The sequence below is a fragment of the Ursus maritimus genome, unplaced genomic scaffold (genome assembly GCF_017311325.1).
Source record: "Ursus maritimus isolate PB19 unplaced genomic scaffold, ASM1731132v1 scaffold_23, whole genome shotgun sequence".
Lineage (NCBI taxonomy): Eukaryota > Metazoa > Chordata > Mammalia > Carnivora > Ursidae > Ursus > Ursus maritimus.
Window position 1 is genome coordinate 6,548,687 of NW_024424786.1, and position 13,387 is coordinate 6,562,073.

A 13,387-nucleotide genomic window follows, 5' to 3' on the forward strand; every position below is an offset into this window, starting at 1 on the left:
GCCCACATGCCAGAGATGTCACCAAGTGAAGCCTCTTCAGACCTCAGCAATGACTTTGAAAAGGAGGGAGAAAGAGAGTGAAGGGAATGTTTTTGTTGAGAACCCTAGCCCTTTCATGGTGTAATGGTTAACTCTGTGCCACCCTGGCTAGCTTACGGTGACCAGTTGTTTGGTTAAACACCAGTCTAGATATTGCTGTAAAGGTATTTTTTTGGAGACATGATTAACATTTACAATCAATTGTGGTGGGCCTTATCCAACAAGACTGATGTTTCCTGAAGAAGGAATCCTGCCTCAAGGCTGCAACACAGAAACCCTGTCTGAGTTTCCGGCCTTTGGATTCAGGACTGCGACATCTACTCTAACCTAAATCTCCAGCAGGGCTTGCCCCAAAGATTTCAGACTTAGCAGCTTCCATGATCATGTGAGACAATTCTTTAAAATAAGTCTAGATAAATAGATAGCTAGAGATCGATCGGCCCTATTGGTTCTGTTTTTCTTGGAGAACCCCAATCAATACATGAACACGTGTGAGACTGGGTGTTTTCATCTAGCTTACTTCATGTAATCCTCCTAACGACCTGAGAGGAGGTTTTGCTGTTCTGATGTTTGCTTACAGGTAAGGAACCCGAGGTCCAGAGAGTTGAGTCACTTGGTAAGAGAGACCCCAAAGCCCATGCTTTACCAATTTCATCACAGGGCCTGAGGGAGTAGAATTTCTCTGAAGAAAGCCAGGACAAGAATTCCTCCCAAATACTATTGCTGATTCCTGAGTTCTTCTCCATGGCGACGCAGTTAATGCCAACCAGAACTGGGGGTATGAATAGGTTTGCTCATTCAAGCAGCACAACCTGCTTTTGTAAAACATGGTCTCTAGGCTCTCCATTATGCCCTGGGATTTGTATCTGATTTGGAATTTGGGTCTGCATCAGTACTCCAGGGTCTCATTGCCTTTAAAGCTGAGCTCTGAGTGTCCGGGGAAGACACGGATTTTGTTAACCTATGAGTGGTCTTCTTCCTGAAGGCAAATCCAGCCTGGAGACCATTTCCATCTGACTCCTGGTGGGAAGCAGGTGGGCTGTGTTCTCTGCTTGAACAACAGGCCCTAAGGGACTGTATTCCCTGGGGTGGTGACGGAGCAAGCAGCTTCTCCTGGGCGTCCTCGGGCTGCCCCTTCCCCACCACAGGCCACTCACCACTGTCTCCGGGGAAGCACGGGAATTCTTCCCCTGAACGACGTTAGCCCAAGGATGGACGAACCTCTTTCCTCAGTTCCCATTAGCACAGCAGAGGCAGCACAGGGTTTGCAGAAGTTTACTAAATGCTAGCGGCACTGAAAAGAAAGAATCCCAGCAATTTAAAACACATCTACAGACAGGCAGGGCTGCCAAGATGAGGTTTCTGACCCTTTGATATCGCCTCTCTCCCTCCAAGGGGTTGGGACATACATCTGCAGCAGTCTTTGCTTCCTGTCATTTGAACTTCCCGCAGTTCCCACTTGGTCACTGTCTTGCTTACTGTCTCAAAGGCACAGCCTCCCAGAGCAGTACTTCCTGACATGTTAAGGCACACAGAAGAAATGATTGTGTTTGACACACTGGCTGAAGGGAGAGGTGACTGTGTGGTCCCAACACTGGCTCCTGCCAGCCCAAGCTTGGCCAGCCCCTACCCCCCACCCCGTCCCAGGGGATCTTGGTCTTCACACCCTGGTTGGGTAATCTGTCCTACAGAGCCTTGCTGCCCTTGTGACCCAAGTCAGGAGATCCAGAATCAACTCTGCCTTCTGCCTAGGCCAATCCTTTCACTTCGGAGCTCCGGTCTAGGGGTCCTACTTCCTCCTCCGATGATGGCCTGGAATGTGGTGACAAGCATATTCACCTCTCAGATGAAATCTGAAATAGAGAAGTGCCCTTACCCATTATAGACCAAAGGGTCCTCCTTCGAGGACCAGGAAAAGTATTACTTTCCCTTAGGAAGCCTGCCAAGCTTTGTTTTGTGCATTGTTTTCTGTGTCTTTTCAAAGACCAGGGATCCCACCCTTCCTCTGTGGCTGGTGTTACTACTGTGCACCCCTTCCTCCCCCCAGAAAATAGTCACATGCATGTTTACAGTAGCCGCTAGAGCTTATGGTCACCATCAGCCAGAACTCCAGGGAAAGGCAAAAGCTAGTGTAATAACAACTAGCATGTACGATGGACTAAGCACTACTTTGAGCACCTCACATGCATTAACTCACTAATCGATCTTCACCATAACCCTTTCATTATACCCATTTTACAGACAAGAAAATCAAGGTGCAGAGAGAGTAAATGACTTATATAACTAGTACGTGGCAGAGCTGGGATTCAAAACCAGGTACTCTGGCTCTATAGCCTTTAATCCAAACAACTCTGCCAGGTTAGTTTTATTAATTGAGGAAATTGAGGTTTGCGCACTCGACTAAGATCTCACAGCTAATAAGAGACAAATCGAGTATTCAACCCAGAGGTTGCATCCCTTCTCAAACTCTCCCTGGTAAGGATTGTGTTGCAATTACTCCAGGTTGAATTCAGGGAGGCCAGCTGACTTCATTTATCCTCTGGGTTGAAAGGCCACAGAACCAGGAATGGCTGTCCACTGCTAGCAGGAAGGTTCTTTCAGCAGCTGACTTTGAATGAGGAGGTTTCCAAGGCACTTTATATATAAAGATTATATATATAAAATTCTCTCCTTCCCTTAGATGGAAAGAAGGCCTAGGAGAGCCTCATTCCTGTGACCAGGCACACACTTAACTGTTATTGTTCTGAACAACACATGGTTATAGCTTTCTGGATGTCCACTCTACCCAGGTGCTGCTCTAGGAGTAGTCTCATACATGAACCTACTTGTTTCCGAGACTGAGTGAGACACAGGAAGCAGAGTCTCCAGTGGAAGGGCAAAGGCTTAGAGGGACCCAGAGCTACTACCGACTTCCTGTGCGGATTTAGGCCAAGTTTCGTAATCTCTAAGAGTTTCAATTTTCTTACCTATAAAACAAAAAAAGCAAACAAAGAAATTCTTCCTTTCAGGGTGGTTATGAGAAAAAAAAGAAGTATGAAATTTTACAGCAGAGAAAGAAAACGCTCTATATGTATGTATCACATTCTGCTACCTCCCCTTTATCATTAAGGAAACTGAGGCTCAGAGAGGTTAATGCTTGTTCACTGTCACATAATTAGTTAGTGGCATGGCTGAGTCGTGAACCTACACCCTCTGGCTTGAGCCTGGAAGCTTTACTGCCACACCATCTGCCTCCCTACAAAGGCCCAACAGGCTCCCCAGATTGGTGGGGCACCTCAGGCCTTTCCTTGTCAGCTCAGCCCTCTCCTACGGGGCTGAGGCGGCATGGACCTCCCCGGCTTTGGTTTCTGTAAGGTTTCCATAAAACGTAGGAATGGAAATTCCATGCTTGAACTTGAATGATCAAAGGGAAGGAGGAGAGGCCATCGTGGTAAGATCGCTGGGTTTCAATTTTGAGGGACTGAGGCTAATTCCTTTGCAGAGCCTTGAGCACCCATGCCTGGGATGTGGCAGCTGCTGTTGTCTGGGAGATGGGTACAGAGATGGGCCTTTGGCGGCACCAGACCCAGTGGGTGACTCAGCACCAGCTGGCTCTGGCCCTCTGCCCCTGCAGGACAAACCGCAGAAATTCATGGGTCCTCAGAGCGGCTCTGCTGGGGGTGTGTGGCCTGGCTCTGTGGAGTCCTAGTAGCTGTTGTGGTTCTGTCTGATCCCCGTAGCTCCCGGTCACCCAGCCCTATGGGATCTGCCTAAAAAGATCGAGATGCTGTTTCCTCTTCTCCATCCTCATTTTTGCTGTCCTAATGTCGGCCCTCATCATCACTTACCTAGCACAATAATATTAGCTCACATGCGCTTGAAGTGCATTTCTTTCTTATTCTTTTTTGGAAAACTGTGCTAAAACATACCTGACATAAAGTTTGCCCTTTCATCCATGTGTCAGTGCACACAGCTCAGCGGGATGAAGTACACTCACCCTGTGCCACCGTCACCACGCCTTTGTGTCTTCCCGCAATGAAACTCTGTACTCGTTAAATAATAACTTCCCACTTCTCCCCCTCCTCAGCGCCTGCCACCCACCACCCTAGTTTCTGTCTGAGTGTGCCTGCTCTCAGTACCTGCTAGGAGCGGAGTCACACAGCATTTGCCCTTTGTGACTGGCTCGTGTCACTGTGCATGACGCCCTCGAGGTACGTCCGTGTTGTAGCGTGCGTCAGAATAGCCTTCCTTTTTAAGACTGAGTGTCCCGTGAAGTGCATTTGCTTATTCAATCCTCCCAAGAGTCCTCTGAGGCAGATACGTTATTATGGCCACTATACAGAAAGGAGATGGAGGGACAGAGAGACGGGGTACTTGGATCACTCAGCTGGCAGGGAGCAGAGGTGCGACTGAGACCCAGGCTGTGGTGCTCCGAACCCTCGTGCTTCCCCGCTCTGCTGTGAGCTCCGCGCCTTCTCCCCGACATCCCTCCTACTCACAGGCCTCCTGAGCTCCACTCCCCATCAAGGCGGTAATCGTTCTAAAAGGCCAATCTAACATTGTTACGGCTCTCCTTCAAACCCTTCCTTGGTTCCTCTGCCTATGGTGATCTTAAACCCACTAGCACGGCCTTCAGGCCCGGCCCTGAACCAGCTCCCACCTCCTTTTCTGGCCTTTCCCCTCTGCTCCCCCAAACCTTAGTCCTCAGCACCCAGACTCTGTGGCTTTTAACCTGCTGTTCTCTCTACCTGCAACACCCGCTCCCCAAATGAGACAAATTCCAAGTCATCTTTGAAGGCCTAGTCTAAGTATCCCCTCTTCCTCCTCCCCGGATCTCTCCAGGCAGCTTGTCCAGCTTTCCTCTCTGCTTCTGTAGAACCCAAACATCGCTCTGTAAGAGCACGGCTCACATGCCATCTGATTGGTCAGTTTAGAGCTCCATGTCCCAAGCTACTGCTGTGCTGGCCAACATATTTGAGTATGAGGACCCCTCTTCAGTATCAGAGAACTTCAGGATCTTTCCAGACACACAGATCAAAGCAACACGTAAAATAAGAAGTCACTACGAGTTCAGTAAAGCTTTTAAATGTAACTGCATCCGAGTCAATATGATACCATCTCTATATATTTAAAAGCAATGCTGCTTATAGGTCTATATAGTGATCTGGGGACCTTTTCTATACACTGGATTCTAAGTGCCAGAGCTTACAGTTTATGAACCACTGCTCTGGCCCAGAAAGTGAGCTTTCTGATGCAATGGAAGTAACACTGATGGCCTCTATTATATTCTGGGCTGTGCTAGTCCCGTCTCATTTTTATCTGCTTTGTATCTCAAAAAAAAAAAAATCCATATTTTTTCCAGACAAGAAAACAGGCTTGGAAAGGTAAAGTACACCTGGTCCGCGGTCACACGGTGAAAGAGAGGCAGCGCGGGATTTCACCCTCCACATTTTTCTCCTTTGCCACGCTACCTCCAGGGTAAGGACAACATAGTATCCATCTCTGAGTTCCCAGGACCTCCCTCACAGCAGTGCTCAGGAAATGCAGGGGGCTTGGCTGACATAACCAGAGAGCCCCCTCCAGCCCCCTGCCCCCAGCCTGTACCAGAGTCTCTGGCCAGGTTTCCCCAGCCACAGGCGAGCACAGAGAAGGCATGGTGTAAACCTCGGAGATGGCAAAGCATGCACTTCTCCTCTAGGTGCTATTTCCCTCATTTAGTAGTTACCCCCGCCCCAAGCCTGGCTCGAGGCACCCCTTCTTCATTAGAGCCCTCAGCCCCACCTTCCCGTCCCTCCCCCAAACTTCCTGTCCATCCCCCAAACTTCCTGTCCATCTCCACTGCAGCCTGCTCTCAGCAGTGGTCTCCCAGCTAAGACTAGTTCCCACCAGATCTTAATGCTGGTAGAGCTGGATATGGGCTTCCCATGGCCACTTGTGTTTTAAACCAAAGGACAGAAGCCTCAAAATCTGGCTGGTCAGGAGCCACGGGATGAAAAGAATGGGTTTCAAAGTCAGACATCTCCTGGTATCCATCCCTGATTCTGATACTTCCTTTTTGAATGCCTTCGGGTAAAGCACTTACTTTCTCTGAACCTTAATGTCCTCAGGTGCAAAATGGGAACACAACCAATCTCACGGGGAGAATATCCAGAGGCTGTATAGCCTTGCACTGTGTGCTGGGTTAAACAGTGGCCCTCCAAAAGATATGCCCACATCTTAACCCGCCAGGACCTGTGAATGTGTCCTTATTTGGAAAAAGAGTCTTAATAGATGTGATTAAGTTAAGATCTTGAGACAAGAAAACTGTCCTGGATTATTTGCGGGGACCCTAAGCACCACAAGTGTCCTCTTAAGAGAAAGGCAGAGGGGCCTCTGACACACAGAGAACAGAGGAGGAGGCAATGTGACCTTGGAGGCGAAGACTGGGGTGATAGGGCCACAAGTCAAGGAATGCCAGCAGCCATGGGAAGCTGGAAGAAGCAAAGAACGTGCTTTCCCCTAGAGTCTTTGCTGATGTAACTGTGTGACTACATGAAGGGCCTTGAGAGGAAATCGTCTGGGATCATCGTGGTGGGCCCTAAATCCAATGACAAGTGTCCTTATAAGAGTCACACTGGAGACACAGACACAGGGGAAGGCAATGTGAAGAGGAAGCAGAGAAGGGAGTTCTGCAGCCACAAGCCCAAGAGCGCCTGGAGCCACCAGAAGACAGAAAAGGCAAGGACGGGTGCTCTCCCAGAGCCTCTGGAGGGAGCACAGCCCTGCTGACACCTTGTTTTCAGACCCAACGGTGAGAGAATGAATTTCTGTTGCAAGCCCCTCAGGCTGTGGTACTTCTTACTGCAGTCCTGGGAAATGAACACCACCTATCTTCCGAACTTATCACATACCACCCCTTCTCTCCTGCTTTCTGTCGGAGCCATACAGACCACATGTACAAGAACACAGGCTTCTGGGGGAGTGGACTTTTGTCTGATGAGGGCACTACTCTACCCTAATGATTAGCATGGTATCAGGAACATGGTAAAGGCTCAATCCGTTTGTTCGAATAAGTGAATGAGCTGTAGTTCTCAGAGGGCAGGGGCTATATGTGATTTACTTCTACATCCTCAGCGCCCAAAGGAGATACTTCCTCCTTTCATATATTCTAGCACTGAAGGGGCGGCTCTCGGAAAAAGGGGCAAATTTTATCATGTCGGTACCCAGAAATAAGCCTACAGGCTCCAAAGAGTCCTTCAGTCCTTTCTAGACCTTGTTTCCAAGTTCCTTCTAAACAGAAGCCTTGGAGAGAACCCATGACTGCAGAATCCTGGGGATGATACTGTTTAATTAAACAGAGACTCAAGTCACCAGCCTCTGGCTCGGGCTGGGCTTCTGGGACCTGAGCAGGCAACATTTCATCATTAGGAGGAAAGGAGATGACAAACTCTTTCCTGAAAGAACCCAGCAGGCAGTCAGAATTACTGGATGTAGATAAATAAAACCATTATTTCCAAATACATATCCCAGGCAGCACTAAATGCATTCTCCGTATCACAGGCAATACTAAATTTAGAACTGGCAGTTTGAATCATATGCTGATTCCTGAAGAGAAACACCAAATTCAAGGGGGAAAAATCAAGTGAAATATGAAAATAAAAATTCAGTCTTGGTCCCTCCGAGCAAGCTGTCAGGAGAGGTGAGGGAGAAGTTTCCTGCATAGAAATCTGGCTAGAAAGGCTCTTGGGCGGGGCGGGGCGGGGGCAGTGCCATGCTGGGTGCCACAGGGACAGCAGCCTCTGGGGAAGCCTCTGGAGTGCCTCTCTGCGAGGAACTGCAGGGGCAGGCGGGGAACCTGCGTGCGGAGCAATAATGTGGGCGCACCGCTTCCGAAGCCTGCCACACACTGTCGCACTGAAGCCTTTTCTCAATCCTGCAGTGAGGGTGCCATCACCCCCATTCTGCAGCTGAACCGAACCCAGAGGGGTGTGGGGACTCGCCCAACTCATATAGTCAGGGAGCAGGAGAACAGGGACTTATTTTAATCAAGTTCTAATTTTAGAATAGTGTTAGATTTACAGAGAAATTGAAAAGATAGTACAGCTCCCAAATGCCTCTCCCCAAATAGGGGGGCCTTCTTAGTAACATCTTATGGGACCGTGTGGCATCTCTGTCACAACGAAGGGACCACTATTATTCACTAAATGCCACATTCTGTTAGATTCCCTGAGTTTTTCCCCTACCGTCCTTCTACTCCAGGATGCCCTCTGGGACACCACGGAAGACTTAGAGGTCATGCCTCCTTAGGCTCCTCGGGTCCATTACAGTTCTTCTGACTTTCCCTGTGCTTGCTGGCCTTGACCGTTTTAGAATTACTAGCCAGGTATTTTGTAGGATGTCCCTTAGTTTGTTTTTTCCTGACCTTTTACTCATGGTTAGGCTGGGATTCACAGAGGTGAAGTGCCCTCCTCATTGCGTCATATCCAAGGTACATAATATCAACACAATTTATCCCTCATACTGTTAACTGCGATCACCTGGCCTCAGTAACGTTCGCTGGGTTTCTTCACTGTAAAGTTCTGCTTCCTTCTACCAGCCGTCCCCTGTCTACTCTTTGGAAGAAATCACTGAGCAGAGCCCACACTTAGGGAATGGAAAGTTAAGTTCCAACTCCTTCACAGAGGAGTATCTACATAAATTATGTGGAATTATTCTGTATAGGAGAGCAAGGATTAAAATCTGGTCTATGTGACATACCACCTACAACATGCCCCCCCCCCCGTTTATCTCTCATTGCATCCTGTTTTTTCCTTGACACTATTTCTCACAATTTGCAATTACATATTTATCAATGTTTTATGTATTTATCAATTTGTTGACAACTGCTACTCCCTGTGTCCCCACGGTTAGCAGGCATCATGAGGTCAGGGACAGTTTTGCCCATTGCTATAACCCTAGGGTCAAGCAGAATGCCTGACATTTAGTAGATGCCCAATAATGCTTGTAAAATTCTGGTAGTATGGCAACAAGATGATGCCATCCCTGCCCTTGGGGCAGGCACACATGAAAAGCTTATTACACAAACTTCCAAACATACGCAAAAGTAGATAATATCCTGCATAATTCTTAATAGCAAGTAGCTCATGATGAATATTAAAATATACACATAGGCAAAGTGCACAGGAATATAGGATAGGGAACATTCTGCATGTGCTTCCAGTAGGAAATGTTTGGGTGGGCCTGAAAGGATGGATAAGATATTAGGGTGTCAAAGGGCAGAGGGCATAGTTCAGGTAAAGGGAACTGAAAGGCAGGTGAGTGCAGGTATATTCGGGGAATGGGGCTAGGGACACGGTGTCGGTGGGTGGGGAAGAAAAGGTTGGGAAGACAGCTGAGAGCAAACTGAGCCATTCCCTCCAGCCAAGCAGAGGCACGGGCTACCCTGTGGACAGCAAGACCCATCTCCTCTTGTATCTTGCTCAGGGTACCGGTGGTGGCTCACAGGCTCTGAGAAGTGGGACGGTTCTCGTGACTGAGAAGCTCATTTCCACACTGCTCTTTCCCCAAAGTGCTCATGCTTCCTGAGGCAGAGACTACTGGTTATCGACCCAAGATCCATCTCCCCAGATTTCATCCAGGGAAGCTATGTGTCCAGCTAAAAGACTAATTTCCCAGCCTTCATTACGACCAGGTGTGGCTATGTAACTAGGTTCTGGCCAAGAAGGTGTAGGTGGGCCCTGCTGGGTACCACCTGAGGGAAAGTGCCTTAACAGGGCTACCTTTCGTCCTCTTTCCATCTACCTGCCTCCTGCCTGAATATGCATGTGACAGCCAGAACTCTAGCAGCTATATTAGACCACGAGAAACCTTGAAGAAGAAAGCCTGCACTAAGGAAAGTGAAATAGAGAGATCGCTATTTATTCAGCTGCTACACCAGCCCTGGACTGAATATCACCAGGACTTCTCATATAGGAGTCTCTCAATCTCCTCAGGCTGCCATGACAAATACTACAGACTGGGCGGCTTCAAGAACAGAAATGTACTTTCTCACATTTCTGGAAGCTAGGAATCCAAAATCAACATGCCGCTATGGCTGGTTTCTGGTGACACCTCTTCCCTGGCTTACAGACGGCCTTTCCATTGTGCCCACACGAAGGGAGAGTGATCTCTAGTGTCTCTTCTTCTGGAAGCAGCATGGTTTCAGTGTTTTTTTCTAGAGCAGAGAGCTTATTAAGACTGTGAGTGATCACTTTGAAATGGTGCAGAGACTGGGGACTGGTAAATCCAGAATGCTCTGAAGCTTGGGCATTAGGCACATGACTTTATGAAGAAATAGCAAGAAGACAGGAGTCCGGAGAAAGGCCAGGGTAGGTGGAAAGATGAACTATCGAGAATGAAGTCAATATGACTCACCCACAGAGCTCCTTTCTTGGTATGCCACGACGGGTGGCATCTTATGAGAGAAAGGGTATAGGTTTGAATCCCCACTCTGCTACTCACTACTGATAAGCTCGGTAATTTGGGGGGTGTTAACAGCTCAGAGCCTTAGCTGCTTCATGTAAAATGAAGATGATATCCATCTATTGTGGGGATTAAATACCAAAACATTATACATAATAGCTCCGCCAGAGTGCAGTAACAGTAACAAGAGCCCGCCCAGACAGGTCTTATCTGTGCCAGGCGCTGTACTATACACATGACATGAGTTCTTTCATTTAATCTTCACCAGGAGGTAGATGCTATTGAAGAATTTAAAAACTGTTGGTTTCTCCCCAAAGCGACGCCAAGCCACATCCTTGGGTATTTTTAGAAGAAATGTACCAGTCCTTGGAAGGCTCTTCGCAGATCCATCCCATGCAAAGCAGCTGTATTGACATCTATTTTGTAACCGTTTGCAATCCCCAAAGTTTGCAGCAAATGGCACAGACCTTTAACTCCCAGGCTCCCCCGCGGGAGTTTGGAGAACTCAGGGAAAACCCTACCAAGAGCCCCTTTCCAACTCCCATGAAATGGGAAGAAAGACAGTGAAGAATTTGGAGCATGCTATTGAAAAAGAGAGTGACCAGAGCAGAAACGGGGGATGGGGAGTCATTGTTCAATGGGTAGAATTTCAGTATGGGAAGATGACAAAGGTCTGGAGATGGATAATGGTGACAGGTGCACAACGATGTCAATGTACTTAATGCCACTGAAGTGTACACTGAAAATGATTAAAATGGTAAGTTTTGTTCTGTGCAGTTTTTACCACAATAAAAGTTCTAACAGTAATAGTAATAATAATAATAAATAGAGTAACCATGGTGGTGAGTGGTCCAAAATCCATATATGATAGACAGCACATGAAAGAACTCAGGTATTCTTCAGGCAAAAGTTTGGAAACCTCTGGTTTTCAGAATCATGATATTGCCTGCTTATTATCAAGCACATCATGTATGTAGCCACTTTATCTGCATTATCTTTATCTTTCAGTAGGGCTCTTCGAGGCATTTCTTGCTTAGAGAGATCAGGTGACCAGCCCAGGATCATACAACTAGAAAGCAGTGGAGATGGGATATAAAACAAACCAGTTCAAAATACCATGTCCTTTTATACCATGCTGCCTCTCACTCAAATACTGAATAGACACCTGGATTTTAAAATGCTAATGATTTCTTTTAATCTTATTGTTCTGAATCGGGGTGTGGGGTATAGGAAGGTCAGATGTCCATCTTCTTGAAGGCTCCCTGCACTGCCAGGGCATGCAGGTGAACCCAACCCTATTGCATAGGTGTCCTGCACTCCAGGGGTAACCATTCTAGTAAGAGGAACCTGGAAGACCTTTGAGATTAGAAGCAGCAGAAATACCAGGTTGACGCTACCAGGGGACTGTATCAGGACCCATGGACCACAGCTAGCTCCCATGGCTGTGGAGGAGGCCATCAGCCAACAGAGAACACAAAGCAATCTCCAGATATAGCAAGAGCTACTGAAAGCATTTCCCTCCAGCTCTCTCAAGTGTAGCCTTCACATCCCAGAAGAGAAATTTGGAAGAGGAAGAGGAAGGAAGAAGATGAAGCAGAGGAAGGAATTAGAGACAGGTGAGAGGTTCTGAAGGCGATGGCTTCTCTTCAAATCCCAGTCCACTGTTCTGTTGGTAAAAGCAAAGTCGTTATCAGTCTAAAGCCAGCACATAATCTCATGACTGCCTTGGGTGTCCTCAGAAGTCCCCTGGCATCACCTTCTGTTTTTCAGTGACCTCCTTCCGGCCACCAAATCTTGCCCTCTATGGACAAATGGGTTTGGGAAAAGGTCCTCAGGTCTAAGTCAGTATCACAAGCACCCAGACAAAGGCATTATGGCAGAGTCAAGGGATGAGTGACAGGAAAATGGGTTTTCCATAATGCTGGCTGTTGATCAGAGACTCCTAGACACTGACTCTGTTTCTTCCATACTGGCCAAAATGTAGACTTGCTGACCCCGAGTTTGCTTCCAAAAGCAGGAGAGCGTTTTGTAAGAGAGGTGTTTGTATACATTCTCTTAAAAGAAAACAGAGAAATTATTAAGTTCTTCAGGAACGATGAGCCAGGCCTTGAGTAAAAAAGATCGGAGCTAGAAGTGGCTGTTTCTTGGATGCAGTTGGGCCTCCTCTGCATGGACAGCATCACCGGCAGCCACACGCGCCATGGTGGAACCAGGGGCCAGCGAAGGCAATGCTGAGATACTCCGCATCTGCTCCAGTCCTGCCCGGCCTCCTGACTCCCAGTACATACCTGTATCCTGGCGTTATTAAATCAGGAACTCAATATAATCTTATAAATGGTCTGTGTGTGTGGGGGGGTGTTCATTCCCACCAATCCAGAGACTCTCACTGCGTTTCTCCCATTCTCTTTCAAGAATCTCATTTAGCTGATCTGTGGTACTCATTTGTAATGGGGACCCGTTCACAGGAGCTACACGGCCACCGTGTATCGGCAGCAGGAGCAAGGAGCCCTGAATTACTGAGCAGAGCCAGGGCTGACCAGCCCTGCCACGTGGCTCGAGCGGGAGTCGGCTGGGCTCCACTCCACAACGGCGCTTGGCTGTCGCCTGCTCACTTTGAGTGGAAGATCCGGCACTTATTTTAGGCCCTTATAAATAATACATTTTGTCATCTTGATTCTTCAAGGCCTTCTTTTAAGCTATTTTTTCCTCTTTGGGAAAACCTCTTTTACTCTATGAGACAGAGTTGTTCATAAATCAAGAGGAGTTCCAAGTGACCGAAGCCTGAATTCCTGACTTTGGAAAGAGTGGGAAGACACCAAACCTGACTAAGTCAAGGAAGAGGCTGGCCTCACACAGGAAGAGGATCTTTAAGGATGAAAACAAATGCTCACAACATCTCTGAGGCCTTGACCTCTGCCCCAGGAAGTCC

At 47.8% G+C, this 13,387-nt stretch overlaps 1 protein-coding gene across 6 annotated transcripts in view; it reads right to left on the reverse strand.

The window, feature by feature from the left end:
• SERGEF (secretion regulating guanine nucleotide exchange factor) overlaps window positions 1–13,387 on the reverse strand; it is a 217,453-nt gene that overhangs the window by 25,877 nt on the left and 178,189 nt on the right. For 2 of the 6 annotated variants that reach the window (XR_005837068.1, XR_005837066.1), the window contains 2 exons: window positions 2,865–3,005; window positions 1,197–1,333 (listed from right to left, as the gene is read on the reverse strand). The exons of 3 other annotated variants lie outside the window; for them this stretch is intronic. The gene's annotated coding sequence lies outside the window, so the exon portion shown is untranslated. Of the gene's footprint in view, window positions 1–1,196; window positions 1,334–2,864; window positions 3,006–13,387 lie in introns of those variants that run through there. One more of the 6 variants, XR_005837067.1, reaches the window with a different exon arrangement.